We start from the raw sequence: 26,247 nt of genomic DNA, 5'->3' as shown, positions 1-26,247 counted from the left end.
TTTGTGAGGCACTGTTATTTTTTATGTGTTATTTTTATTGGGGTTGTTTTCCCAGGAATCTACACTTAACAGAGGGATGTTTTATGTGGCGTGTTCTGGTTTGTGCATGAGGGCAGAAGTTTTAATGTAATTGTTTAGGAGCAAGTAATATATATAATGTATATGTACTATTTATACCTGCTGTTTAGATACACTATCCCAGTTTTTATGACTTCAGAATAACAGAAAAAGTTAAGCTTTTATACATACCATTTCCTACACAGTGTATGTAACATGACTTCTGGGGATCTGTGTGGTTGTGCTCCACAGTTCCCTAGGTCTAGCACTGGGGAATAAAGAGCTTTGTGTTTCTTTATCATTATTTTAATAGACGAACCTTCTTCATTAAAAAGTTTTCCTCTCTAAAACAAAAAATCTCCAAGATAGATAGTGACTCCATGCCTCCACTGTATTTTGTAATGGCTGTGAAAAGTTTTCAGATTGAGTTTCTTGTTTGAAATAAATCGCCAAAGCATCAGAGGGACCTGAAGGGTTTCTGAGACCAAAGCTGGAACACAGAAATTTCAGATACTTGGCTACCTTCAGGAAGGAACAAATTCCAGAAAGACTCCCTGAGGATGTGTGTGGATGTCTGAAAGCAGAGGAATGAGAACCAAAAAGCATGCAGTTGCCTCTGCTTTTGGCATGACATACTAAGAACAAGACTGTGTTTTAAGTGTTGCCCCACACCAGGACTTCAGTGTTTGCATGCTGGTAGGGCACCTTCTTACACTCAGGGTTCCTATTCAAGTGACAACTTTTCTTGCTGGATTTCAAATCCTTTTCCTTCAAAGCACAACGGCCATGGAGGATCTAATGCCCTTATTTAATGTAATAACTCAGTGATTAATTTATCCTGTCAAAGTGTGGGAAACCTGAATTCAATTTCCTCTTCTGCCTGAGGGATTTGAACTCCGAGACCACACAAAGTGACCTGATCAGCAAGCTATGGTATTTTGTAGGTGAAGAAGATTTTCATTCATGCTTTCTAAGATGTGCAAGCACCATGAAAAAGCATGTATTAAGAAGGCTAATTGCTCTGTTACTTGGTGGTCAGTGTTCAGAAAACCGATCCCAGCTTTTCCCATTCTAAGCTGTAGCTATTCAGGTGCTGGCTATCAGGGATGCCTGCTTCAGCCGTGTATGTGTGGGTTGGAAGCTTATGGGCACTTTCCAAGCTGGGGTGTAATAGAGCTTTGCGTTAGGACATGAATGCAAAAGTTACTCAGTCCCATAGGACCTTACAGGCAAGCATAAGTATCAGGCTTCTGTGTGCTCTCTGAAAACGGCCAGAAACACAGCTTTAATGACCAGGACATCTTGAACACATCTTGCAGCTTTGGGTGGCTCTTGAGCAGGCCTTTTGAGGGCTGGAATTCTGACATGGACACAGGAACCCACAGCTTTCTGCATGTTCAAGGCCCATCTTTCAAAAGCTGGTGGAAAGGGTGACATTTAATCACTTCAGTGCGTGTGCAGGGCAATGCCATGCTTGGCTGATTGCATTGGGTGCAGTGCCTACAATTCCAACTTGCTGTTATACTGTTACATTTTGTTGGTCACTGAATTATTTTCATTCCCAGTGCCACTGCAGGCCTGAAACAGATCGTGGATGTGTGTAGGTCAAGGGGAAGGAAAATTAAGGGTCATTGTAAGTTTATACAGTGGTGCTTTTTCATTTTCTATAAAGATAGCTACATTTAGGCTCCCTGTTGGGTTAGCTTTTTTTTTTTCCCTTGTCTATTATTTTCAAAGAAGAGAGTGCATATGACAGTCTGAGAATAGCACCAGCCTGAACGCAGATGGTAGGGATTACACCACACTGAGCCCTGACCTTCAAAAGCCTGCCGTTTCTTTTCAAGGTTTCTCTTCTTTGACAGGTGGACTGGCTTTTGTCAATTACTTTCATTAATGCATTTTTTTCATTATGATCAATTACCTGTGGTTTAGTCTTTGTCTCAAAATTACAGCAAAGCAGGTTCCAAATAGAAAAACTGAAACAGTTTGCCTTACTTATTCCCTTTTTTGTTGCCCCAGGGTTCTCTGAAGCGCTGGAACATTTAACTCACAGTGAAGAAATACTGCCCAGCTTCTGCTCAACATCATCGTCAGCCGCTTGGTTCGGAGATTCTGGCCAGTGCACAAGGTAAAAGATACTCCATCTAAACACAGATCAAGTTTTCAGGGGGCTATGTTTAAAATACATTATTTTCTGAGCTAGTTATAAATGACCAAAACATTAGAAATGGAAGCAGTTAAGTATTTATTTTATAATCTGAATGGCAAGAGTGCATAGGACCAGATACAGCCATTCTGTGTATAATGTAATATTATGTGAAAGTCAGCTACTCCAGAGAAAGTCTGCTGAACTCAGTGGGAATGCACTGGTATAAGTGAAAACAGGATTTCTGCATTAGAGATACTGACAGGCAGGTTAGAAATTGAGATGCTCCTTGGAAACCTCATGTCTCCGCAAGCCAGAGCACAGAATCCAGAATTGGGCTGCTGATGTAAGAATCTACTCTTGGAAGTGTGAGTTCTTCTCTGCTGTTTTGCATTCTGATGAAAATATTATCAGTGGTTTTCCTCAACATTACAGAGTGTCTGTGACTGTCAGAAACAAGGAAAGCGGTGACCAGTTGTTCCTGCAGCTCAGCATTTCACCAAATGAGTCTGGTCTGCATTTTTTTTTCCAACAGACATACAGATTTCACTGGTCACAGTAACTTATTTGTCCCTAACCTGAGATTATCTTTGCTGAAAATAAACTGTGACCTTATGACAATATGACAAAATGAGGTTCCTTAGTCCTTTATGCAGCCTCCTTCCTCTCTGCATCTGGAATGAGCGACAGAAGCTGGGTGCTGCTCTGCCCTGCCCTGCAGTTTTGCCCTGAGTCATTCAGAACAGCACAGTGTCTCCTGAAATACTGTGCAAGGTTTGGCCCAAGTTTCCATTTCCAAATGAGTGTCAGCAGACAATTTCTCAAGAGCTGTAGACACAGAGGGAAGAATGTGTAAAGGACTGAAATGCTTTCCTGTCTTGGTTCCTCCTTTTACAGAGGGATGGTCTTGGCCCGAATCAAACCTGAAATGGTGCTAATGTACAAGACAGCCAGACTTCTAGTACGCAATGGAGGTAAGCAATCAGTGCTCAGTAAGGCTAGAGGATCTATGTGAGCATAGATCCTCTGTTTCCTGGCCCAAACAGGTCAACAAACACAATAAATCTGTCTCAAATTTGGTAATGTTTGCTCCAACTATGGTACAATCTTTAGAATAACATTGTGGTGCTGTAAAACATGTTGAAATACAGTGTTACATCATTAGTGCCGTTCATTCCTACAATGTTACTACAGTACATTATGGTGCAATGCATGCCTTGGGATTAAAAGTACATTTTTAATATGGCATTTTTAATTTGCGTAAGACTTACGATCCAAGACAGTAAAGATTTTGATACAATGTAAAAAGAAGGTGATAAAAAAGCCTAATGAGGTTTGCTTTATTTTAAAACTTCATTTAAAAGGGATTTGTCATTAGCACCAAATGTGTGGGGTCAAAATCAAGACCTCAAACACACAATAGATGCACTGCATTTTAACAGTGAGTTATCATTTAAAAATAGCTTTAAATACTTGTTTCCAATAGAAGTCACTTACAAAAATGAGCTTTGAGGTACCTAAAAACTGGAAACAATTGGAATGTTCATTTTTTTTTTAAGAGAGAAGTGAATATTGTTTTCAGACTTCTGATTATATGAATGAGAATTTTGCCTCAGATTCTAGTAAAAAAAAAGTAGGTTAGGTCTCTAATGAGTGCTACTGCTCTGAGTAGCTTGAAGGAGGCAAGCCAAGTATGTGCAGGGTTCTGATTTTTTTGAACAAACAGAGCAGGAAAATATAATGCAATCTAGAAATTCAGCTATTTAGGAAGAACTTTGCAGGTGGCATCCTCCTAAAATTTAATTACCTATATTACTTCTTATTTATAGGTCTACCAGCTGGTTTAGTAGTCACAAAAAGTATTTATCATAAATAAAGGTTTCGGGAAAAGGGAAATTACATTGCAATCTCCTATATGTACCAGCCCTTTGAAAACGTACTAAAACATTTTACAGAGTAAAGCCATGAGAGTAATTTCATCAGTGAAGCGATGCACCTCACTCTGCACAAAAGCTAATTTGCATCCTTCCACTGCAAGGCAACGACTGCCGAATGAGCTGGCCTTTATTTAGACGAGCTGCTTGCAGACACACAGGAACCATACCAGCAGCTGTCTGCAGGAGCCAGCCACACCTCGAGATTTTTTCCTTCCTGTACAGCCTGCCTTGGGGATTGCCTTAACATTTAGTGTGGAAATAGCGAGTGAGAGCTACTGACATAAACTCTGAGTATTCATGGGTTATTGTTGCATTCCTCAGCAGAAAAGCTACAGCATCTGTCTGAACACCCTGGCGAGTAATTGCAGTAATACATGGTACAAATAAAAGCCAGTTCCTTAGAAAAATGTCGGTTTTCTATTTCATAATTCTTATCAGTGACTTCTCATCCAACTTGTACCACTGCAGGTGGTAAATAAAAATCTAACTGATCTCTCTACTGTGGTTTAGTTTGTGCTTATTAAATTATCTGATTACTGATGGTACGCTGTGGAATCATGGCACACCATACATCAAAAAAGCACACGAGAAGACCAAAAGCATAGCCTTTGTCTAAACCATATATAACTATTTAAATATCTGTATAGTTTTGATACATAAATAAGACGTAGCTATCTAAAGGCACTTGTCAGAAATATTTTCATTCACTGCTGGAAGAATATCTAATTTGAAAATGTGTTTCACTCTCTCTCCCTTTTACCATCCCACCCAAAAATGGAGTTGTTACAAGTTTTCAGTAAGATACCTTTTCTCCCATGATCTATGACCACATTCTGTTATTTTTAAAAAAAAAAAAAAAAGCAAGAAGTTACTTTTTTAGTTGTTTCAAACAAAATTCTGTATAACTAGTTAATATTTTATGATTATTACCTTTTTGCTTATTAATTTGTGCTCAGATGCAGAAACTCTCTTGGGCTTACATTTGTTGTCAAGCATGTGCTTGGACCTCATTAAAAGGTACAGGTAAAAAGGACTGACTGTGCAAATAAGCTTTGGTGGGATATCTCAAATGCTGGATTATCAATAACCTGTGCTTACGTTGTGCTGAAATGGGTCTGACTGACATTAATGCTAGTGGAAAAAATAAGAAATTTGTCAATTACAAATATAAAATAATGATTTTTTTTCCATTGGATCATTCCTATTGGATTTAGTGGTTATGCATGAAAGAGACATTCCCAAAGAATCTGACTGAGTGAAATTTGCACAGGAGTCTAGATCTACTGAAAAGCTATGAACAGATCTGAAACCAAATCTTACTGAGAGCGGAAGTTCAGTTCATATTTCTAAGTAGTTAACAAGGAGTAATAGGTTTTAAGACCTGCCTTAATATGTTACTGCTGTGTGGACTTGTCCCCAAACTTTGTGTGTGCTTGCTCTTTAATTCCTTGCTTTGTTCTTAAATTAGTAAGCTCTTAAACATATAATATGACAAATTTATGTAAAATAATGTGTTATTTTTCTCATTAGTGACATAATTATGTTGCACCACTGTAAGATTACTTTGTCTAATTATGTCTAGGCAGAGATTACAGGTAATTAATATAACAAATAATTTTGACTACAACTACTAATAATTGCTTTCTTGAAGAATTTTCTGAAACCCTTAAGTAATTTTATTACTTCTACATACAGCGTTACAATAATTCCTTAGCAGTTGGTAATTAATTACTTAAAGAATTAATTAATTGCTACATTGAATTACATGTTTAAAACCCAGGAAGAACAGAATATACTTTTACTGTCAGAAATGAGGTTTGTAGCTGGCTCCTTCTGGTCAATGAGTTGCAGAGTGCCAGCAGTTCTCAGCCTGTTGCTGAGCTGGGGCTCAGGTGTGAGGTTCAGGAACACTGTCCTAACTGCTGCTCTGCTCCATCCCAGGAGCTGCAGGAGCCCTTCAGCGATTACAGGACACCACAGATGGCATCTGCACCATGGGGATGCTGCTGCTTTTTTTGCTGGCAAAAGCTTTGGAAACCTAAAGCAGGAGTCCTAAGAAAATTCCTGTACTCACAAGGTAAAAGAGTAAATTTCTTTTATTGCTGACCAGTGTTCTATGTTTGTATGTGCGTGTGCACTCGTGGCTTGACTGCTGGTAGGGTGTGTGCAGCTCTGGTTAGGAATGTCATTGCAAGGGTGAGGGGTCCAAGACAGTTTTGCTAAAAGGTGATCTGTGCTGTGAAAGAATCTGAGAACCGCTGATATACTATATTATCCCAGGACTTGCCACATTAAAATATGGGTCTGTGAAAGCCTGTTGTTTAAAAGGCCATCTAGTTCCATGTTTTATAATGGCTGATGCTTGTTTTATCTGCAGATTTTTTTTTTAAAGATGCATGGACTAAAATTTAAAAGTAAAATTTAATTTCCTCTCCTTACAAAATACTGTGCCTTAGAACCAGGCTCATGCTTCAAGATCCATTTCACTAAGAAATCATTTTCATCTTCTATACTGTGTTGTCTCTTTATGCCAGATATTTATTTGTGTTTTATGGTTTCCCTGGGCCTTATTTTTCCACTAATACTGAACACCAATTGCTGCTGTTGCCACTCATCTCTATCCATTCCCTCAAGTCTTGAAGTTATCAATCAAGGGAGAAGTTTCATAACTCTGAGAAAGAAAGGCCAAATGATTTATCCAAATCCAAACGGGTTATACTTTGGCTATAATAAGCAACAAAACATAGTAAATGCTGTGTGGCACATGAATGTCTAGAAGGCCAAATTATAGGTATTATCCAGTGCTCATTCTGCCAAACAAAGGTGGAAAAAAGCAGCAGCACAGTGGACCTGGGTAGAAATTTTCCAGCTTAAATTGTTTTCATCAGAAAACCTGTCATTTGCCCAAGATTTACTGAAGCACAGTAAGATGTGACCTCTGAGCAAGGTCTGTTTTGGCCAAATATTTTTCTATTTCATTATGTGTTTCGGTGTTTTCAAATTTCCTGCAGTCAGGCGAAGCGTGAGCAATCTCACCTAAAATGAAAGAATTTGACTTGTTCAGAATGCACTTATTTTTTTCTTGAGAATTTCATTTTGCAAGACATCTCTTTTATTTTCTGGATTGATTTCTTTCAGTTAGAGGGTACAACTCAAAAAACACCACTCTGAAATTTCCAGTACCCTCAGTCTAATAGATGTACGAGACAGCAGCATGCATTGCACGCTAATCTGGTACCCCTACCAAAGCACTGCTGGCCGTGTCCTCTGGCGTGTCAGCTGGGCGTCAGCCAGAGATGTTAACAAAGTAAACTAAGAACAGTTCTTTCTCACTTTTAAAATGAAACTTCAGTTTTCAGTTTTCGTCACACCATTGACTTTTTTATTGGATGTGGAGATGTTTCACAAAATGCAAAGTTTATTTTGAGACTTGAACAACATTTTGGGCTCCTAAATTTAAGCCATTATTTTGAATATTATCCTTATTATAATTATTAAGCTTAAATAAAATTCAAAATGGACCTCATGGTTTTCCTTTATTTGTAGGAATTAAGAAATCAAAATGTTCTTTTCCAAACATCCTATAAATTTTGAGCAAAATACTGAATCGGGGTCATAATCCTCCTTTATTATGTTGTCCTATTAATGCACTAAGCTAAAAATATCCTATACATAGTAAAAAGTAAGTATACTCTGAATCCTAGCCTAAAGGTTTAATATTGATACAGTGATTCAAACCTTTTCCTGGGAAAACTGGGTCTTGAGTCATTATAGGTTAGATTTCAGACAGCATTCCTCAAACTGCTATTTGCAGGCTAAATTGGTTTTAAGAAAAGCCTTATTTGGGAATTTATTATTGCATTGCTCATAAAACAACATCCCATAGTTTTATTTCACTTTCTTGTGACATACTCACAGAAATCAGAACAGGATTAGCTGACGGTAATACCAAACATATTAGAACAATCCCTTTGTATCTGACAGCAAATTGCAAACAGGAGCACTGATCCTATAAGCTGTCGAGTTCATATTTCAGGAGTGCTGAAATATTCAACAGCTTATTAAAAGTCAGTACTCACTGTTTCATCTGATGGAAAAATGCAGCGTTCTTCCAGTAATTCCAGTTACAGCAAGAGGTGTATGTAGTTGAGAACTGGGATCTTGGGAATTTCAAAGTGACCTTTTTATTAAATGAATATACACCAATAGTGTAATAATGAACTTTCCTGTCTGCACAGATATGCATATGCTCACCATCTTCATGCAATGTAGATCTTGGTGCTCAGTGCTGTGCAGGGATACTTGCTGATTCATAAGCATAGCAAAGTTTGGAATAGGCTCTTAAAAACTTAATAGCATCTTTACATCGTGGTTTGCACAACAGAGTTCTTCACGGGATCAACATACCATATAATTTAACTAAAATTAACACAATTAAATCTATTACACGGCCTTACTAGATAATTTACTAATCTAGAAGTCATAAACCTTATATGTAAAGTTAATAAATGCTAAAATTGGGATGAGAGTGGTTTGAAGTCTAGCATTAGCTCATAGACAGAACTGAACATGAGCAATCTCTTTTCCCAAAGGAAAGCAAAGGAAATAAATAATGACGTTTTTCTTTTTCATTTTTAAGACATTAGATGTTGCTGTACTGGATAGAGAGCAGGAAAAAGGTGCTTTGTAGGAGTACCTGCACAAAATGTGTAAAGATTTAACATATATGTAAAATTTAGCAGGAAGTCACACAAGTATGTGGAAAATTCTATGACTTTGTTGAGCATGCCATACAGCTGCTTCTGTATCAGGTTTTGTAGAGAATCCTTACGAAAAATGTGGAAAGGCATCAAAATGTTTCTGTTCTCAGTGTCAAAACTGAGTGGTGTTGAAACCCCCGCAAAAGTCTTGGCAGCTTCCAGGATCACAGTAGAAGTTCTGCACTACTTCTGAACATACAGCTGATGAGCAGCATCACAGCTGCATTGTAATATTGCTTTTCTGTGGAGATTCTGCTTTATCTATGTTCGTTATCACACAGCATCTGCATTTGATGCTACTGTGCTGCTGAGTACCAGTTGTTCTGTGCTAGGGTGAAAAGAGAGGGAATTTGTTCTTCATGGAGAAAGAATACACAATGTGTTGGCAGCCAGAAACAGGTCTATGAATTTGGTCACTGATACAGTTACATGTAAAGACTCACAAAAAGATGTTCTATGGTAACTTTTATTAATACAGGCATTCCTTTATTCATAAAGGTCATTGAAACAGGATAGCAGAAGTATTTGAATGTTTTTGGCTTGCTTTTTATTCAGCAGTGCATTACTACAGCTTTTTCTTCTTTGCTTTGTATAGTTTAGGTAAAAAATGTTTAAAGACTACTTTAGAAAAGAAAGGCAATGTTAGAAGACAAAATGAAGTCAAGACGTGCCCTTCTTACAGAGGTAACAGTCATAGTGAAGTATGCCAGGCAATTGTTACCATGAGGTGTTTAATATTCGCTGTTTATTTCATTTTTTAATACTGGAGGCAAAAGTACATATAAATTGGAAATTTTCTTCTCACAGTTTAACTGTGTGTATTGCAAAGGATTACTTGCAGTGCTCTTTGCAACTCCCAGTTCCTTTCCTGTGCTGCATTCATGATTTCCTTCAGTATCTGAAGAAGAAAAATTCATAAGAAATCTATTCTCTATTTTAAGAAGCTGGTTTAGGTTCCTACCTTTCAGTAAAGGAGATTCCCCCATTAAAAAAAAAAAAAAAAAAAAAAAGCACTTGAGACCATGTCGTGTTCTTTGCATTCTGCTAGATCCATTATCATTAGTTAGAGCAGGTAAGCAGATGTGCAGCTTGTATAAATGCAAAGCAACCCTTGCAAAACAAAAAGAAGAATAGAATAAGCCATTCTTATTAATTTGCACACATGCTAGACTTGTCCAAACACATTAGGTGTGATAGTTGCACTTCCCAGCGATCTCTGATACGTACTGTGGTAGACCATAAGGTCAGGAGAAGGGGTAATTGCAAAAGCACCTGTCACTGAACAAAGCACTTAACTGAAAAGTTATCCAAAGGCTACCTGCTTTTTTTAATACCCCTCTACAAAATCTAGTGCTTTGTAGCTCTGCATTAATATTGCTGGTATGAGGTGAATCAGAAACATTCCACAAATGTGATTTGTTTTCTTACGTTGAGCAGTGGCGAGGTGTAAGGACATGTTCACTGACTGATGTATTTTCATCCAGTAAAACCATGATATTTTTTGTTATCTAGAGAGCTAACATGAAGCATCCTGTAGCTCAACAGTGTGAAAGATCATTCCTTAAATCTCACTTACACCTGTGTAAATCAGAACAGATATAGTACAGCTCTTAAATGCAGTCTCACTTTGCACTTCTGTCAATGAAATTAAAATTGGCCAACTGTGGTAGTTAAAAAGACATCAAAAGACATCAAATCTGGGCAGTGGCAATCAACGTGACCAGCTGGGCAGCTTGCAGTCAAGACTTAGGTGTAGAGAATTAGGCTTTGGAGGGTACATTCCAAAGGTACATGCCTTTGGAAACTGATTTGACAAGGGAGGAGTCAATTTCAATTTCCAGAAGACATCCAGAGTTAAATAATTTGTTCCTGAAATGTCAGAAATATGTTTTCTGGTTATGTACGTGGGTGTTACATGAGCAATTCAACCTGTGTCTTGAATTCCACAGTTTTTCTGCATTGAGGATACTTGTCTGTTCCTAGTGACATCAAACCAAATAACTGTAAGAATTCAGTTGTGTAACCCTCTCACTGTTGACCTCTGATCCATATCAGTCATTTCTTTTGGATTTGGCCATAATTTTAATGTGTCCTAAAAGTTTTGAGAAGCACTGGTGCAGAACTAGAGCCTGATAGTCTCTGAGAACACTGGAGAATGCCTGAGAATGAAAAGCACTAGGACCCATAATTACAGGCTCCAGAAGATACGTTCAGTTCACTGGACCAGTGGAGAAAGGATTGCATAAAGATCAACTTTTCTGTGACCATAAAGTGATCAGTACAAAGAAATGGCACTAGCTAAAGATTCAGAGACAACATACTTCTGTTGGTATGTAGTTTGATCATAAGGTCATAATCCCTTGACTGTACTGAATAATTGCATTTGTATATAGTGTTTGACTATGAGCTTTAGTTGAAATTGCTGCCCAGTAGAACAAAGTTACATTGATTTGTCTGTGTACTAGGGTTTAAGTGGTGTGTTGTGTGAATTAGGATATCTTTGGAAGAGCAAATCAGGAGAAACCTGCTGCTGCAAACCACAGCTAGCTGGATAAGCCTTAGCACTACAGGTAGAGTTGAAGTGCATACAAACTTCACAGACCAAAGGCACTCAGTAATTAAATATTCTGAGGAGTCACAGAATGACATGGCAGTCTTTCTTCTCTTAAGGAATTCTTATTCACATTGTTACGTATTTCCTTCAGCAGAAAAAAAGCCACAAGCGTGATTTAAGTTGGTGTAAATAATAAAGACTGAAGTCCCAAATCCATGTAATTCACTACACAGTACTTTTTTTTTCCAATAAGATGCAGTCAGCGTAGGAGCACCATGCAACCATAGTGTGCAGTTTGTCATGTTTTGTTTTGTACTAATTTTTCTTTCTTACTCTTCCCCTGGCTCCAAACCTTGCCTTTGTCTGCAGTTGCTTCCCTTTCTTTTAGAAGTCAATTAAATAAATAATCCAAACAACAACAAAACCAACAACCCTACAATTGTTTATTTGGAGCACAGCCTAGTTATTCCTTGTTGGAACGGTTCTGTATCACGAGTGTCCAAGACCTTTCAGACATAGAATGTGTTCAATCTTGTAAAGGCACAGTTAAATAATGTTTGTAGTCTAGTAATCTATTGTCATCCTAAAAGAGAGGCTTCTGTTTTAAAACATATACAGAATACTAATATTCTGTAGATATTTCCACGCTTTTATCAAAAGTTTCTCTCAGTGTTGTGTATTTATTCTCAAGTCCAATTGCCTAGAGTGGTGTGATCATGTAAGACTTTTGGGCATTGTATAAAAAAATTAATTTCTTCTTCTTTTAGCTGAACAGAAAAGCATGAAAACATGACTCAAGTGCTTCTGAAAGCTTGAAAGCCAAAGGCAAATAAAAAGAACCCAAACTATTATTTAAAAAACAAGTTCCTTAAATTGTATATTCATAATTTTCAGAAGGGTAAGACCATTTGTTTCTCAACACCCAAGATGATCAATTCTGCACAGCTATAATTGGAGACTTACAGTGTATATATGTGGAAATATATTTTAAATTAAGAGAGTGTCCTTTCATGCTAGTCTGTTTTCTTAGCTTCCTGCATAAGAAATCAGTTATTTCCATTTGCTTAAGAAAATGATGTAATTGTTTTGCTCTTGTAAAATTTAAAGCACTGTAAGCAATGCTGAGCTTTTTCATTATTATCAAACACTTTCTAGATGATGACATACTAAGCTGGCAAGCAATAAGTCAAAGTTAGCAATTAAATTACCATTAATTTATTAAAGTTGCTTAAAGTTCCTAGTGGAAACAATTCTGGTTATTCATTTATATGTATTCTTCCTGCTCACAGAAAAAAAAAGCATTCTCCTGAGTCCTAACGTCCTAAGGACTACTTAAGTAGCAGCTTAAGTAGCAGGTATTTGTAATCTAATCTGTAGGTGCTATCTTCAAATAAATGCAGGAATAGGATGGAGTTAGCTACAGTAAGTTCAGGATGCAGTGCTTCATTTAAAAAGAAAATTTTTAAAAATCTCATCCTAATTCCACTGTGAGGTACTAATACATCAAGTTATTTGTTATCTTTATTTCAGTAATACATTAAAGTTGCCAAATATTCAGTTTTATATGCAAGTTATAATGCCGACTTCACTCTTAACTTAAACCATCACAGCCATCTGCAGTAAAAATCATTCTCGCTTTAGTTTCCAGAACCGTTTTTAAGCTTCTAGACTAAACATATAACAGTTGCTAGCAGTCAGCAGCTTTATTACTTCTACTGCCCTTGCAGATGCATTCTGGATTCAATTTGTCCGCATACATCAAAGTATTTTAATTTTTAAATACCCCAAGCATTTTTGACTGTTCTATTTGTCTTCTCAAACATTTGACGGTAAACAAAAACTGAAAATTGTCTTGATGATTATTTTTTTCCAGTTTTAAAGGATTGTCACATTTCTGTTCTGAAAAGGCCCCTGAAGCTCAATTGTACATGAACCTATGATAGGTCGTTTTCCTTTTTTTCCCCCCTAAGTAACTTTAATTCAGTCAGTTTTAGGTTACATCGTCAGCTTCAGCTCCTTCATTCTGAGAATCGTCTCTTCCTTAGAGTTCAATGGATTAAATGCTTACTAATGCTATCAATTTGTCTCAACTTCACTCTAAGTTTTTTTTTCTTCTTGTCTTCTTTTTTTTTCCCAGCACTAGATTGCAAATAAATACATGGTTAATTGATCCATCAGCCTAAGAGAACACATAAACACACAGCTAGTCTTAGACTGCAATTGACAGGAAAACTGAAACTGGTTAAATGGTATTTAGCCAGCACAAAAGTAGATGAAATATGAGTAGCTGGCTTGCAAAGACAGTCATGTAGTCATTTTGTTTGAAAATGCATTCATTACTTTGCAATATTTGAAATATTGTGTAACTAAATATTGATACAATTTAACGGGAGTTGCTTAGAAAGTAATGCCTTCTATTTATTTCCATGGAAACTACAACAGGCACAAAGAGCACAATAACACTGTGTGATAGAGAAAATTCTCAGCAACAAATCACTACTTCTCAATATAGTCGGCACCATTAGCTATGCATTTTCACCAGCAGTGAATGAGAGCCTGCATGTCATGCTCATAAAAATCTCCACAGCAGTAGAGGTGACCCACTACTTTACAGCTGCTATGATGGTGTCATTGCTGAAACACATCGCCCACCACCTCACTGTGCTCACATCCACTGTTTGGTCTCCAGAAACTTTAAGCAAGCATCAGTGAATATCAGTGGGTGCCATTTTTAACTCATGGAGGAATTAAATTCCACTCCTTTGGTCCATACGCACTTCCGTGTCAGATGCCATTTTGACAGACTGCTCCTCTGCTGCCATCTGTCACACAGCAACAAAATGTAATGGGATATTGGTGGGAAGGTTCAACCTCTACTGCCATCCCACCAGTATCCATCTCTGATGGTGCGGGCCAACATAATAAAACGGGAGGGCATTACTTTCAGAGCAGCCCTTGTACACTGTTACAGCTGTTTTTATAAGCTTTAGAAATTAACTAATAGAAATGCATATATATGCATAACCAAAAGTTTATTTTGGTCAATGTGTACATATTAAATCAATGCCTGGACAGGCTTCTTCATAGCATTTTAGTCCACTCAAAACTCCAATGAAGTCATAAAACTCTTTTGAAACAGGTGTACATTTTTGCTACCATACTCATGATCTGACCTGAATGTTATACACATGGATGCATGCAACCATACTTATAAAACTGGAAGACTGGAAATACCTTATCAGGTCAGCTTTGTCTGTTCTGCATGTCCAAGACAGAATCAGCTCTGCCTGTGTCACTTCTACTGTCAAAACTGTCATTGAAGAGATGATGGCAGTGTGAGAAGATCACTGGCCCACCTGTCTTGGTGAGTCCTTATCAATCTTTTTTTGTCCTAATGTGAGTTCTCCTAATTTTTATTTCAATTCATTAACATCCAGAGCAAGTTATAAACTTCCTCTTCCCAATTTTTTTTTACGTACTTGAAGACTGTTCTTCCATTTCTAGTCATCCCTTTCTGCTTTACTGCCAATCTCCTACTTGTCTGTGGATCATTCTTTGCTGATCTGTTCTTGCCTTAGGGATTTGTGTACTGACCCTCTCTGTTTTCTGGATCTTTTTTAACTCTCTCCCCCTGGTTCACATCTTGGTTGAATGTAGCCTCCAGAGCTGAGGCTCAAGGAATGGGCACAGGCAGGGCTGTGGCTGCAGATAGCACAAACCAGCTTCTTGTCTTTTCTTTTGGGTTTAAGGGTATCCCCAGTATCCTCAGCAGACAGTATGGATGACATACTGCAGCTTACAGGCATTTGAATAAATGGAAATTTCTAAATATATCAGTCCTAATTAGTGAGAAGAACCTGATTCATTGGAAAATCCACTCTGCTTCAGCAATCAGAACAGCCACAGAAGCCTTGTAAACTTCTGGTTTGTGTGTCCTAGAATGAAACGTTCTGTAAGCATGAAATCCCATTTGTGTATTTATTTATTTTTTTAAAGAAGGACAGGCTGGTTAAAATTGTTGTGCAGTAATGCCTTCTAACTTATGTGTCTACATACAGTTTCAGTTCCACAGGATTAGTTACCACAAAATTACAGACCTGTGAGAACAAAAATGCAGCAGCCTAAGTTAAAGGATATTTAAATATAGTCCTTATTTTGTAACTTGGGCATCATGCTCCCATTTTAAAACTGCCAATGAACCGCTGGGAATTTTCGTCCTCTTGCTGATTCTCTTTAAGACCTCCACGAACAGCAGAGAAAACATTTCCACTGTAATAAAAACAGGGGTTTGTTTTCCTTTTTTAAAATTGAGACACTGGGTAAAATAAAGGTCATTGCAACAACCTTTGAAAGAACAAAAAGAGTAATTTTCCCCCTTTTGCTTTTTTACTGGTTTTCGATGCAATGTGAAAAATCATTTTTAAGTTTGCCCATCTGTTTTACATAAAACCTTAGCTGACCTTACACAAAGTGAAACAAATGCACAAAAAGCTTTGCTGTTGGGCTCTTGCCAGCAAGACAGAAGAGAAAGAAAAGAATACATAAAGTTAGATCCTGTTCTTGTGTAGATTAGCCTAGCTCCAGTGGGGACTTGTGTTGATTTATACCAGCAGAGGCTCAGGCTTGTATTTCTTATAAAAGCCAGACTTGTCAGACCCAGTCCTGAAACACTGAAATCATCTGAAGTTTTGATACTGATTTTTCTGGGAAAGTGGACACTCATTGGAGGAGCCATGCTTATTAAAGGTAAACAGCACATATCTGTATAGTCAGTGTGTGCTACCTGGCATATGAAGTGGAAGAACACAGTGTAAGTAACTCTGAGATTTGTGGATGAGCAGGTGTGGATTAAGGCTTGAGTTGCACATCAGCTTTGTATGCTTTGTGTTCAAGCCTTGTCTGATGAAGCTAAGGAGCTCATTTGACATCAGACTTGAAGCAAAGAGATTCTCAGAACACACAGCTGAGTCTCATGTCCCACTGCTTCTTTTTGTGTTAGCCTGGCTTCTCTCATGCAGTGTGGCCAGGTGGATCAAAAGTGAATCCCGAGGAAAGGCAGTAGTGCCAGGTACAGAATTAGGCTAGGCTATGTGGAAGTAGAGCAGCTAAAAGAAAAATAGAATTTCTAAGTCCTCAAGCAACTTACTATGCATTGCAATAAAATTTATATTAATGTGACTGAGAGGTGAACTATGCCCACTGTATCAACACTTCAATCTAATATGATTAATGAGTATAAAGTAAGGTTAAAGCTTTTAATTAAAAAGGCAATCATGAGTTACTGAACAGTGAAGATCTAGCTAAGTTTCTCAGAAGTAAGTTATTTAACAGAATGAGATACCCCAAAGAGGCACTAGGCCAAAATTCTTTCATTTTGTAGACAGGTATTGACTGTGATTTATAACAGCAGAATTTGATGCATATAGAAATAAGCACATATGGCAGTGCCTACATTTAGAGATTGCTTAAATGTTTTGTTAATAGCCAAGGCTACTTCAGTTATTTGTTAATTCGCTGTACTTCACAGAATGAAAATTCTTCTTTGTAGTATATCTATCTGCCACACTTCTTTAATTTTCATTGCATGTCAAAAAGCCCTAAGATATTTTATTTTCACATAATCAAGCAGAGACTTTAGGAAAGAATCTCTACACGTGGACTGTAGACTCCTAAGAAAGATTGAGTATTTGGATCAAAAGTAGTTGCTGTGGATTCATCAGGCAGATGCTTCTTCTTTCTTTCTGTTGAAAATAGTTCAAATTTGACCACGTAATAAATTCCAGTTCACTCATGTCCAATCAAGGCTTGATGGATGTTGGCATATGCTGTAACTTTATCACTTTTAATTATATTTTAATTAATTTACTTTACAGTATAGCTTATACCCTAAGTTTTTCTCAGGCTTCTGTCTATTTGAAATGATGAAATTAGATGGAATAGTTGCAATAAATAGCGAGTTCTTTTCTGCAAGAAAATAAGTATCTGGCAATAATCATTTACATTTTTAAATGTAACTAATATACAGTGAGGCATATGAATACAACAGATAGTAGTTCTACTTGAATCCAACAGTCCATCCGTTTGTTTCTTGTTGACAAAGGATGGCAAGAAAGATGAAAGAAAGGTGAGCAAAACTTACAGCCAGTAATTGTGTGGTAACAAGTCCCTCAGGAAGGACAATTCTGGGGGCAAATAATGGTAGCTTTTACTGTGATACTTGAGATTTTATATCCTTATCCATTTCTGTTCTATCTACCTAAAATAAGCTATTGGTCATTAAAAGGGAAAACAAGTGACATTAATGCTTTCCACTTATTTTACTTAGAAAGATAAGATCTATCGAAACAAATGAATCTCAAATACGAATGGAATCATTGGCTTTCTTTTTTTTCTGTGCTAATGTGGTGCCATTTAAAATGGAGCAAAATCATTAATTTTTCTACTGAAACCAGCGTAGCAGTCAGAAAACTGTGGGCTAGAGGAGGAAACAATGGCAAGAGTAACACTCAAAATCACTTTTTTCCATCTAGGACAGTTTTTCATACATGAAGACCATTTCTGACAAGTAAAATGATTTTTCAGCTAGAAAAAAAGTCACATATGGCAGAAACTATGAATACGAGGAGAAAATGCAAAGAATTTATGTTACCTGCTTGTGTGTGTGAGCTTTTTCTGACCATTTGAAGTTTGCTCACCTATTTCAGCAACATGTTTTTTGTTTTATAGGCAAAAGGAATAAAAATTTGTGGTAAAGTATTTATAGAACCACAGAACAGTCAGCTTGTCTTTTTTGTCAGCCTAAGGCTGCTGATGGTAACCTAGGGATCTGTGGCTTCTTTAGACACATTTAATACTTCATATATTAGCACGCTTCCAAGGACTTTATACCCTCTCTCCCAGATTAGAGGACAAGCCTGTAACAGCTACCTGCAGCACAGAATCACAGAATGGCCCGGGTTGGAAGGGACCCCAAGGATCATGAATTTCCAACCCCCCTGCCACATGCAGAGCCACCAGCCTCCCCATTTAATACTAGAGCAGGCTGCCCATCCAATCTGGCCTTGAACACCTTCAGGGACGGGGCATCCACAACCTCTCTGGGCAGCCTATTCCAGTACCTCACCACTCTAATCCAACAGCAATTACAGGATTAGCAACAGTACTTTGGCCAGCCAGGAGACACTATTCCTCAAAAGACAAGATGGTATGGAGTAGTGTTAGCCGTTGCCAACAATGATTCTTGTTCCTGCTAAATTTGTACCCCAGTATGAGCTGGGTGTTAAGGTTCAAAACAGCTTCCTGTGAGTGGATGCGCTCCCAACCAGCAGACACCTCTGGAATGAAGTCCTGCCAGGCCATTTTGGCAGCTGGCTAGCACTGCTTCTCTGGGTGCCTGCCTGGAATGTGTTGCAGTGTCTCTGCAAACTCTGCTTCAGCAGCTTGTCCTGCGGTACTCTAGAGCAGCTTTGTGGTTTGGTGCAAGAGGAGACAAACACATAGAAGCTAATAGTTGTGGCACTGCTCTCTAACAGTGTTTAAGTAATTGATAGTATTTATCTTGAACCATTATTTTTCTTTACGTCCAATTTTTCCTGAAAAATAAATAATAAATAACCAGAGTAATAGTTTTTATTTCTGAATTACTACACAGGAACTTCAGGTCTATTAAAGGCTTAGTTGTTGCACTGAGAATTCCCACTGAGTAACTTTATTTATTCACAGCTGCCAAAATTATGGCTACTCTGTACAAGAGAACAAGATGAGGTAGAACTTAACCTTGTAGCAGTATATATAGGAGATTCTCATGACATGGTGAACATATAGAAAATGGGAGGACGGGGCTGGGCCGTGGACATTCTGAAATTGATGAAATCTGTTCCTCCCAGTGGATTTCTGGTCTTTCAGAGGTGGCAGCCAGAATCCTTTAGAATACGTCACCTCTGCTCACTGCCCTTCTTCGTTTGTCTGGTATGAAAATGTTAGTGGCCCCTCTCTCTCATCTTTTAGCTTTCTGTTTGCCTGCTGGCACTGTGAGATCTTCAGGGAACAGCCTGTTTTATATTTGATGTTTGAATAGCTCACGTCCCCAGACATAAAATTATCTCACCTATAAAATTTAGGTCTACTGGAATACAGACAATAAAGAGCTGACTGCTAAAGTATGCAAATGAGTGAAATCCCTGTGGTCTCTACAGGTGTCACTATGAGGCAGATGAATCTAACTAAAGATAAGAGAAAAAAACAGAAAGCTAGTGTAAATGAAAGGGATTGCTGTTTGTTTTGCCAAGATCTGCTGAAATTTTAAGATATGATGCTTTGAAAGCATGCTGAGATGAAGAAAGGTGCTATTTTTTTAAGTGCTTTGAGGCATTCTTCCAATAATTTAAGGAGAAAGCACTACATATTCTAAGAAAATATTGCATCCATCCTTGTAATGAAGGTTCATTAGGCATCAGATTGATTTATTGTATTGTTTCTTTTATAAATTATTTTCATTATGTTTTATCACAGTACATGACTACTGCCCTAGGGGAATATGCAGGAATGAACTGAATGGCAAGCGTAATAGACTGCTTTAATTAAAATAGTGTAATGCATATTTCAGTGCTATTAACAAAAACAAAATTGATTTTGTTTTCTAGATAATTGAATATATTAAAGCCCAGGTGCTATGCCTCTACTTTAACCCTCTGAGTTCAGTTTCATTTGGTGTTTTGCAGTAGGAAATGCATTTACTACCAGTCATTTCAGAAGAATTTTCTTCTCTGCTGGCAACATTTCCATCTACCTTTCTTTTCCCCCTTCCTATTCCCTTGTGTATGTGCATACCATTATTGAGGAACAGAAAAGCATAAACATGAATTTCAGTAATGAAAGCCCCTGATCCTTTCCAGCATCTTCACACAAGCTCCAGACAGTGAGGACACTGATCTGTGATAAAGGAAAACCCATTATTTATCTGCACTTTTTAACCTGATGTTATGGTGGCAGCCGTCAGCCACCATAATTCCATTAGTTAATGAACACTTCAGAAATTTGTCCATCATAAGGAAGACCCTTTAAAATTACAGTCAATCAATGACACCTACTCTTCTAAGTGGCTTCCTTTTCTCCTTTTCCATTTGATTTATATAGGCTATGAGTCTTTTTTATTTCCTTTACCCTCCAGGTACCCAGTTTACCTTATACCATGAAGATGCATTATGCTAGAGACATGACAGACACGGGCAAATCAGGTTAATGATTTCTGAGTAGGACTGTCAAATGAAACCAGCCAGCCTAGAAAACGAACAGCATCAGGGAGTTACCCTACGTGACCCATTGCCATCTGCCATACCCTAAATAGCAGACAGCCCCTTCATTTTGTCACAGGAATTTTCACTGGAAACTACTACTTTGCAATAAATATTGTAAAGAGTCAGATGTTTCTGGTTCGGCTGCCATGATTCTCTGAGTTTTTATCAGTTGCTGGGATGGCATGCTGTATTTTATGTAAATGACTTCCTTAATATTAAGGCCTTGAGTCTTCATCACATTCACCCCTGCTTTCTAATTCCAGGAAAAGAACTCATTCTCAGGTGTCTTTCTAGTGCAGTCACTGCAGATAGTTGCAGCTGGAAAAAGGAAAAGAGAAACATTTTAACAGACATCTTTTCTATTCTCTGCAGAGCTAACTGCAGCAGGGTCATAGGAGGAAGATATGTTTGTAGGACTGATGCAGAGCTCCATTGCTCAGGGTGGATTCTGAGGAATAGCTGCTATTTGTTGCAGCCCAACGTATTGGAATTCAAAACCAAGGAGATTGATCATCCTTTCATCAGATCTGAGGTGTGTATTGTTTATAGCAGAGATGTAGTTATGTAAGATCTTATTTTGCATTTTATTGAGTGAAAGATTTTGGTCATCCAAGTAAACGATAAAATTCTCATTGATGGCAACAGGAGGTAGTTCACCATTTTGTAAAGCCTGCCCTACTTTCCAGACATATGCAACCTGCTGAAAGTGAACTGTGTTGTAAGAGGAGGAAATAGTAATTTTAGTGAGAGCAATAGCAATGAATGCTCTAGCTGAATCAATGTCCAACTGAACGGCATTGTCTCTCTGGAATATTTGAAATTTAGGAATAAGAAACAGCTGAACAGAGAGGAAATATATCAGAAATTCAAAATAAGGAAAAGCCAGACTGCATAAAAACAGCTACTTTAAATCTTTCCAGTTACTCAGGAGCACTCAGACAATACTAATCAGTACGGTAGTCTGAAGACATTCTCTATAAATCTTAAACTCCTTAAAATAAAATATGGGTATCTTTTTTTCCCTATGAAAGATTTTCTGTTCAAACTCATTTACTCAACAAGAGCCTTTTAAAAATAATTGTTCTGCTTTTATAACAGAAGAGTAGGCCATAATTAAACTGGTGAGTCATCAGTCCACTGAGTTTCATAGGAAATCCCTTATTACTTTAAAGCACCTGCTGTAGCTCTTCTACTCATTTCCCACAGAAGAGTTGCAGATACAGATTGATTCCAAATAGTTCCCATAAAAGAGTAGGCCGCTGAACTGGTTTTACATAAATTTCAGTCTTTATGGTTCTATTCCTGTGCAATTAATGAGATCTGGCTGAATCCCCAGCCTCTTCTAAGTTGTGATTTATAAAGCACAAGTCTAGATTCAGACTTTTTGAAAATGATTTCCCACATTTTAATGTTATTAGCTCACTTTTTATAATGCATCTCTCTCTGTTTCTTCTCCTTCTAACTGGTCACCTTTAATCAGATACAGGATGTGTTTCAGGATTAGGAGGAATATGCTAAACTGAAAAGCAAATGCAAAAAATGACATCTATACTGAATATTCTTCCATTTGGATAAATGACTATTAACTATTTAACTTTACAATATTGAATTTAATCAATATATTAAAACAAGCTAAAACACAATATTATAATATCAGCAGTTCGTAGGCAGTAGAAATCAGCATTAGATAGACAGAAATTTGTATTTGTTCTTCTACAAAATTTTCAAAGAAAAGACATGTAGGAGCATGTGGAAAAAAATCATTTAAATGTAGTGAACAGTTGAAATCAGAAAAGATAGATTAAGTATTCTGAAATATGCCCAAATATTTAAAAATACGTCTGCGGATATGAAAAATATTTTAAGTACTAACTTAATTAAACTGTATTGATCAAATAATCCTGAGCAAGGTGCAATAAATTCAGTAGATTAAAAAATGTTTCAGAACGATGAAAATATTACTTTTATAGATAAAAGTATTACTGAGCCAGATTGGAGACAGTTTAGCTTTTAGAGAAGGAACAGGACTTGACTATTCATGATCAAGCACAGTTTGTACCCTCGTTTATATTGTGGTATTTATTTTCCTTACAAATGTCCATAACACAAGTATAAGGCCATATATGCTAAGCAGCTGCTTAGAAAGTGCATGTTTTGACTGTGCAAGAAAGAGGAATCAAGAGATGCATGAAAAGAGGTAAATGTGGAATTAATAACAATCGAAACAATAAAGAACTGTCAGCAGTAATTCACTGCTTTAAAAGACAAGTTTAGAGTTTAAAATTTCCTTGTAGTTCAGAAGTAAAATAGGAGGGCTTTTTTTTTTCTTCTTTCTTTTTTTTTTTTTTTAATAGAGAATAGCAGAAAATAGCTTCTGTCAAAAATGTGATCTGGGAGATAAACTTTTACACTTTTTTTTAAGCAACCCATCTTTGAGAACACAAAAGATAATTCAGTTTGTTCAGAAACATGCAGACCTTTCTGGGTCAAATCTTCACCTTAGTCATGGAGCACTTCCATTGAAGTCAACCTGCCTTCGCTTTAAAGCTTTCTCTTCTCAGCTAGCCAGCCCTGGTGTATTCTATGAGAAAAACACATCCTCAGATGTCAGTTTGTGGTGTGTTCCCTGAACAATTGCAACAAGGAAAAAAATGGAAGCAAGTATACTGAGCGTCCCAGGTTGCTGTAGCAGGCTCACAGCTGTCACCACTAAAAAGGATTTGGAATTTGCTCAGAAGTTGACAGCCAGAAACGTACAGGGCTCATATAAACAAAAATACAAATTTAATTTAGATTTGTTTGGTTTGAAATGTTACGCTCTTGTCATTTACCTTTTATTTGTCCATCTCAAAAGTTCACGTAGTTCTCATCCTGCTGCAGTCAAGGGAGGACTGTGGGCAGTGACCAATACATACGCTATTGAGGTACACACTCAAATCTTTGCAGTCTCCTTAAACTGTAAAGGCTTCAAGATTCAAAGATTCAGATTATTATTGTTTTTTAATGCGTATTTGCAGTTTCTGCAGTGCCGGATGCACACCTGCTCTTTTAGAAACAGTAACTTATTACAGTATGTTACATTTTCCCTCCCAAGACCAAGAAGTAAGGATTAGTTATGTGACCATCAAACTTTCTGCTATTAGGTGAGACGCTTTCTACTATTCTCTGCCATTACCAAAGAGAGCTTGGCCTGCTTTCCTTCTGTACTTAAGTGAATATGAAATGGGAAACAGTAAATATCTGCTCTCAGACTGCTAATGTAACATTATTTTCTATAAATAGTCCACATCAACTGAGTTCATCTATTTCTGTCTGCTAATGAGTTGTGCATACTGACTTGTTCGTGTATAGCTTCTCTGAAGTCAAATCCATTCCAGCTAAATACGATTCAGAAAGTTGAATTTAGTGCAGTAATTCTGGCTCTGATCCAGAGTTTGAACTGGACAGCTGGAACAGGAACTTACATATTTATAGAATATATATAGAATATATTTAGAATTCTATCTGCAAAAACCTATGAGATTTTTCTGTAATGTGTGCACGCAGAACTGAGGAATAATCACAAAGAAACACCATCTTTTGAAGGAATGAATGAAAAAGTCCTGATTACCTCTCCCAGTCTCAGTCAGTCATGAATGAAGATCCTTCCCACTCCCCTGTTGTTGTTTGTTTGCTTGTTTTTTAAGGAGAATGAATTCCAGCGTTCTCTCTGTCAGAATGGATCAGGACCTCACTGAAATTAGAGTATTAGAATAAATTTACCTCATATTTGGAAATCCAGTGAACTTCTGGTCCTTCATATAGTGGTACTTGAGAAGGAAATTCAGAGTCCTTCTATTACATTTTACCTTTGAGCTCAATTTCAAATCTTAGACTACAAGTCTGGAAAAGAATCAGAGAGTTTATGTAGTTCAGCTCTAAACTAAAGTCAGGATCAGTCCTACAAATGTCTGACACATCTGCCTAGCCTTTTCTTAATGAGATGTTGGTCTCACTTTTCAGGCTATTTATTTCAATACTTTTTAGCCTTCCAGCTGAAATGCTTTTCCCAGATTAGCTTACATCTTGTGTGCTGAAGTGTTCACTATTTTTTTATTCAATTCCCAGTACATAGACTAACATATAAGGTACATGGTAGGACATGGTTGCACTAGATGATCTTGGAGGTCTTTTCCAACCTTGGTGATTCTATGATTCTATATATTATCTTTTTCACTTTAGCAAACTGGTATGTATGTGTATATGTGAACTGTTAATACTGCCCTCTTCTAGATCAGCCCAGAAAGAAATAACATCCTTTATCCCTTTCTTCCTCAAACAACTCAAGGAACATTCACTTACTGTTTGAGGTGAAAATTCATTCCAATTATTGTTGGATCTCTTTATCCCAGCTTTTATATTTTTCATTATTTCTGTGAAACTTCTACTATTTTAGTGCTTCTTATCAAATAAAAAAGCCTGCGGCACCATAAAACAGTCCTACCTGCCAAGATGAAATGAATACACAAAAGTATTTTGAAGAAACAAAATGGGAGGCAGCCATATGATGCAGGTCTCCTTATAGTCATGCCAAAATGTGAGTCAGGCTACTTTCCAAATACTCTAAATGGTGGTGTGACAAACATTCCCTGAAGATCAGAAGCAGCTAGAGAAGAAAGGATATGTAAATCTGTCCACTCTTCCAAAATTTGAGCTAGAGTAATCAAATATGTACTCAAAAAAAAAAAAAAAAAAAAAGGTTATTTTGCTTCAGGAATATAAGATGTAAGACTGATTCCTCATCTAGTCCAGAAATTCATAGGGAAACATCGTCACTTTAACTAATATTTAGTTGATCAAATTCATACTTAGCAGCATAAGATACATAAAAAATGATTTATTCATTCATACATTTACAATAGAGTTATCTGTTTTGTCTGATTGTGTACTCACAGTAAGCAGTTTATGACACTTTCTTGAATTAAAAAAAAATTATAACATAATTTCTAAAATAATCTTTTACTTTTTTTTTAAGGTTTGGTACATAGTATATATTTTTTGCAGTGTGGTGGAACAAATCATTTCACAACTGAAGGAAAACCAGAAGATATTTAAAAATGGAAAGGTACGTCTCAAAAGTGTATCATCTAGAGGTATAGAAAATTGATTTCATTTAAATGAAATGACAGAAAGCGGATCTGTCAGCATACCTGTGCTCTGGTGCCATTCTGAGTCATGACACTCCCAAGCCATAAAGAAAAGTTACAAATGAAACACAAAGAAGGGGAAAAAAAGCACAGAGAATTCTTCAGAGATAAAAATTCATATTTTACTTCTTGATAAAATATGATTCATTGCAGGCAAATTACTACCTATCATAATAAATCATGATTATCTATATTGTAGCAGAGGGAGAGAAAATTCAGTTGTGCTTCAGATTACACCCACTCCTTCTGTATTTATTGTACAAATATATGAAAGCAATTACACACTAATAACTTACAAAATAATAAATTGA

General features: G+C 37.1%; 1 long non-coding RNA gene across 1 annotated transcript in view; it reads left to right on the top strand.

The window, feature by feature from the left end:
- LOC149916588 (uncharacterized) overlaps positions 1 to 21,512 on the top strand; it is a 91,238-nt gene extending 69,726 nt beyond the window's left edge. Inside the window, exons 2-6 of the long non-coding RNA XR_016469439.1 lie at positions 2,077 to 2,185; positions 3,101 to 3,177; positions 6,082 to 6,217; positions 14,594 to 14,818; positions 21,123 to 21,512. This is a non-coding gene — a long non-coding RNA (uncharacterized LOC149916588). The remainder of the gene's footprint in view (positions 1 to 2,076; positions 2,186 to 3,100; positions 3,178 to 6,081; positions 6,218 to 14,593; positions 14,819 to 21,122) is intronic.
- Positions 21,513 to 26,247: the final 4,735 nt, after the last annotated feature.

Source organism: Phasianus colchicus, chromosome 10, assembly GCF_987193195.1.
Source record: "Phasianus colchicus chromosome 10, bPhaCol1.hap1.1, whole genome shotgun sequence".
NCBI classification, from domain to species: domain Eukaryota; kingdom Metazoa; phylum Chordata; class Aves; order Galliformes; family Phasianidae; genus Phasianus; species Phasianus colchicus.
Note: the sequence above shows the minus strand (reverse complement) of the source record. Positions and strands in the feature narration are given on the sequence as shown.